Source organism: Schistocerca piceifrons, chromosome 3 (genome assembly GCF_021461385.2).
Source record: "Schistocerca piceifrons isolate TAMUIC-IGC-003096 chromosome 3, iqSchPice1.1, whole genome shotgun sequence".
Lineage (NCBI taxonomy): Eukaryota > Metazoa > Arthropoda > Insecta > Orthoptera > Acrididae > Schistocerca > Schistocerca piceifrons.
This window is the reverse complement of record NC_060140.1, coordinates 726350375-726355908: the sequence shown is the minus strand read 5'-3', so window position 1 is coordinate 726355908 and position 5534 is coordinate 726350375.

The following is a 5534-nucleotide window of genomic DNA, read 5'->3' as shown; positions in this document are numbered from 1 at the left end:
GAATCTAAATTCCAATCAAACTGAGTGCTTCAATACTCTTCACTATTTCCTAGTAGCAATTCATATTACTTCGGACAAAAATGTCAAGAATAAAATTAAGGAAAATTTGGAGAGATTGGGGAAAATTTCAAACACTATCTCCCAGCTCTCTCTAGTGACAACGAATGGATTCTATATCGCTTGGAAAAGATAATAATTATGGAATTTTCATGAAGCGTAAATTGAAACGAGCAGCTTCTCGAAACTTCCAGTGACTAAGGTACAAAATGGCTCTGAGTGCTATGGGACTTAACATCTGAGATCGTCAGTGATCTAGAACTTAGAACTACTTAAACCTAACTAACCTAAGGACATCACACACATCCATGCCCGAGGCAGGATTCGAACCTGCGACCGTAGTGCTAGCGCGGTTCCAGACTTTAGCGCCTAGAACCGCTCGGCCTCCCCGTCCGGCAACTAAGTTACAGAAAATAAATAATTGTCACCGATAAGTTTCTGACTAACCTATAAGACGGAGTTTCCAATGCTCTCAAATAAAGCGGTAACAGGTTTATTATCTTCTTACATTTATATAAAAAATCAATCCAGAAATAATCTTCACAGCGGAAGTAATCTGAAATAGTTTTTATCTACTGTGTTTCCTGATTTAAAAGTTATGTCACATGCAAAGCAAGCCTCTCCCCCGTAGCAAATTCCGAGGAACGGTTGAGCCAGTCAGTTCCATAACGTAAAGTTTTAGATTAACAGAAAATTGTAAAATACTTTAATGTTGCATACTACGCATAGCCATTGTCGAAAAGCTTGATCAGTCCTTTTGATGTGGTACAGGTGAAATGCAAAGCGTTATAAAAGCGTTAGTGCTATTAAACCATTTTCTTTGAATTCAGTTACAGCTACGTTGCAGTAAGCATTATTTTGTGTTACATCCATCATTTTATATTACGCCTTATTTTACTTTGTAAAGGATCAAGAGCGCCATGTTCCTAGAACGTTTAACGTCCACGATTCTCAGAGGGGTGCAGACGATTCATAGAGCAATTCCGGATTCCGTTCGTGTGTGGCCAGTCAGTCCCGCCTTCGGGAAGCGCAGCCTGTTTCCCGGTTTCTCCGAGCCCTGTTGACACCCTGGCTCAGAAGGGTAACTGACGAGCCACGTGGCCTCTCCGGCACAGCTGTCGAATTGTAGGAAAAGAAACGCAAGTGTGGTGTAACTGGTCTTTGTCATAATTTTTGTGTATATTTGTGTTCTTCGACATGAAATCTTAATTCAGTTCGCTTATTACATACTGAAAACAAAGAGGTTTTTATTTATAGGCCAGTGATGAAATCAGACGGCACTGATCCACATTTTGTGGATTTTTATATTGTCCGTTACTAAAGCATGACGGCAATATTTATGGCTCTAACCCTATGAGAGAATAACAATTGAGGTGATGGTAATGATAGTTTATTGATACGATGGTTATTTTAACTCACAGGATAAGCTGCTCCACATGGCCGGCCTGAGTGGCCGACCGGTTCTAGGCGCTACAGTCTGGAACCGCGCACCGCTACAGTCGCAGGTTCGAATCCTGCCTCGGGCATGGATTTATGTGATGTCTTTAGGTTAGTTAGGTTTAAGGAGTTCTAAGTTCTAGACGACTGATGTCCTCAGAAGTTAAGTCCCATAGTGCTCAGACCCATCTTTTGCTCCACATGTCGGAGGAAAGTCTGGATGTGAGATGACGATTATGACTGCAGTGTCATCTGTAGGCAGTCTGTTACTGAATGCACATCTTCACAAGTCAGAAGCAAAAGTGTGTCACCTTGATTACCTCACCCATTCTGTAATCATAATTCGTATCTACCACTCTGGTAGTGAAATTTATCGCAGATCGGACTCTGAGCCACAGTGACGTCCGAACACAACACAACACTTCCTTTGCCCAAGGAAGGAAGCTTTATCGTAGATGCATTTCGGGAACTTGGTACAACTAGTTTCCAATATCTTTATTCACTCTTACACTTTGGATTTGTCGTATAAATTTGTTGCGTGAATTTATTCTACAACTTCCGCTTATACAGTTTTATGTCAGTAAAATATTAGGCTGTTCAAATGGTTCAAATGCCTTTGAGCACTATGCGACTTAACTTCTGAGGACATCAGTCGTCTAGAACTTAGAACTAATTAAACCTACCTAACCTAAGGACATCACACACATCCATGCCCGAGGCAGGATTCGAACCTGCGACCGTAGCGGTCGCTCGGCTCGAGACTGTAGCGCCTAGAACCGCACGGCCACTCGGGCGGCAGGTTGTGATTGGGACATCTAAATATGAGTGTATTGGCTTAGAAGCTCTCGCACTGGCATTTGTACAAGAATAGAATAGGAGAGGAGACGCAAACTCTGTAGAGGTTAATGAGGGGACCAAGATATGATGTCTTTATTCGTTTGCTCCTGCCCCTGCATGTATGCAAAACAAAAGGAACAAAACTAGTTTTCTCTCCAAAATCAACACAGCCTTTCTATGGACCTACCACTTTATGTTTTGATTCACCTTTCAACTTCCTTCGTTCCATGGACTTGAAACAGCAGGGAGTACAAGAGTTTTTTTAATTTTTCTTCAAGGGGACTTACGCCGACTCCTCTTTATACTATGTCAGACAACTATCTCGTCATTGTGGCCATGTTCTCAACAACGGTCTTTTCAACCTGGGCCACATCAACTGTCGTTTGAATTGAATGGCTGCAATAAGCATAGGTATGGAATTACATTTTTTTATACTCAGCTTATATACAATAATATTGTCAGTATACCTCATCCTTCTGGGGTTTTTGGGATGCCAGAAAAAGTCTGCTTAGTCTTTCATCCTTATGCCTTTGATTGTTTGACATGTAATCACTTATACAGCTGTAAAATTCATTATTTACTGTTCCTTTCTTTTCAGGTATTTGTCTGCAGCCTGCATTCCGGCAATTGGCTTGTTCATCCAGGATCACCTGATGCGGCGAATCTGGGGAAGCTATATGTAAGAATGTTCACGATACGTATTTTTAATAACTGCTCGTAAATTTTGCTAGCATGTGTAATACCTCATTGATTAGGACCGTTGTAACTGACAGTCGCCGACACATTCGTTGGATGTAAGTCTGGAGGGGGCTTGCTGAGCACAGCTCCCTACTGTCCACCAACAAGCAGCTCTGCGGAACAGGATCCGAAATAATGTTCTGTTCTCGAATTAGCAACAGAGCGAATTCTTAAAAATGTCGCGACGTTCCGATGAGTGTCACTCCTCTCATGCTGTTGTAAGCAGACATTCCTCAAATATAAGATAATGAACAAACATATAACCATTATTTTTATGGAAAATTCTCGTCTTCTTGTTTCTAATTAAACATCACATGCATTGGAATTATAATTCTTATTGTTATCAATACTTTATAGAAGATTGATTACAAAGGTTGAAGTTAAGATATTACGTGTACAAATTTATTTAAAATCTTTTATAAAATATCGATATTCACTAACTTATACACTCCTGGAAATGGAAAAAAGAACACATTGACACCGGTGTGTCAGACCCACCATACTTGCTCCGGACACTGCGAGAGGGCTGTGCAAGCAATGATCACACGCACGGCACAGCGGACACACCAGGAACCGCGGTGTTGGCCGTCGAATGGCGCTAGCTGCGCAGCATTTGTGCACCGCCGCCGTCAGTGTCAGCCAGTTTGCCGTGGCATACGGAGCTCCATCGCAGTCTTTAACACTGGTAGCATGCCGCGACAGCATGGACGTGAACCGTATGTGCAGTTGACGGACTTTGAGCGAGGGCGTATAGTGGGCATGCGGGAGGCCGGGTGGACGTACCGCCGAATTGCTCAACACGTGGGGCGTGAGGTCTCCACAGTACATCGATGTTGTCGCCAGTGGTCGGCGGAAGCTGCACGTGCCCGTCGACCTGGGACCGGACCGCAGCGACGCACGGATGCACGCCAAGACCGTAGGATCCTACGCAGTGCCGTAGGGGACCGCACCGCCACTTCCCAGCAAATTAGGGACACTGTTGTTCCTGGGGTATCGGCGAGGACCATTCGCAACCGTCTCCATGAAGCTGGGCTACGGTCCCGCACACCGTTAGGCCGTCTTCCGCTCACGCCCCAACATCGTGCAGCCCACCTCCAGTGGTGTCGCGACAGGCGTGAATGGAGGGACGAATGGAGACGTGTCGTCTTGAGTCGCTTCTGCCTTGGTGCCAATGATGGTCGTATGCGTGTTTGGCGCCGTGCAGGTGAGCGCCACATTCAGGACTGCATACGACCGAGGCACACAGGGCCAACACCCGGCATCATGGTGTGGGGAGCGATCTCCTACACTGGCCGTACACCATTGGTGATCGTCGAGGGGACACTGAATAGTGCACGGTACATCCAAACCGTCATCGAACCCATCGTTCTACCATTCCTAGACCGGCAAGGGAACTTGCTGTTCCAACAGGACAATGCACGTCCGCATGTATCCCGTGCCACCCAACGTGCTCTAGAAGGTGTAAGTCAACTACCCTGGCCAGCAAGATCTCCGGATCTGTCCCCCATTGAGCATGTTTGGGACTGGATGAAGCGTCGTCTCACGCGGTCTGCACGTCCAGCACGAACGCTGGTCCAACTGAGGCGCCAGGTGGAAATGGCATGGCAAGCCGTTCCACAGGACTACATCCAGCATCTCTACGATCGTCTCCATGGGAGAATAGCAGCCTGCATTGCTGCGAAAGGTGGATATACACTGTAATAGTGCCGACATTGTGCATGCTCTGTTGCCTGTGTCTTTGTGCCTGTGGTTCTGTCAGTGTGATCATGTGATGTATCTGACCCCAGGAATGTGTCAATAAAGTTTCCCCTTCCTGGGACAATGAATTCACGGTGTTCTTATTTCAATTTCCAGGAGTGTATTTGCAATGGAATCTAAAATTTTGAATGCAATACTTGACTTCATCAGACAACTTCGCATTCAATATGTGAACCTGTGAGGCAGTTCTCCTTATATTGTTTTTAATCTGAGGAAGGTTGGAAAATTTTAAAAATAATTTACCACTACTATTTTCATTGTTATTTCAAGCTTCCCTAATTCAGTTACATATATTTTAGTAAGTATGATATTAATTATTTCCTATATAATGTCGGATTATGCAAATAAACCTGATGCACAGAAGCGATCAGAAAAACCAATAAAAAATTTTGAGGAAGTTAGAGGAAATAAAAAAATGAAACGTTTGACAAGATATAATCCAATGGCGAACGAAAGTAATCATTCTAAGCCAGCAGAAGTAGAATTTGTTCTGAGCAAAGTGTTCTTCCGCTAAGTGGACTTGCTGCTGGTTGCCAACAATTATTTTCCTCAGTTCGGCCTTGAATTTGTTCCAGTTATTGAGCTTGTCTTCGTTCCTTTCGGGCAAGTGATGGGCTGCTTCCTCCAAGTAAAGGAACACATCTGCCAAACACATAATATCATCTTTTCTGTCGTATGACTCCGTAGAATTATTGCACCCATTTCGT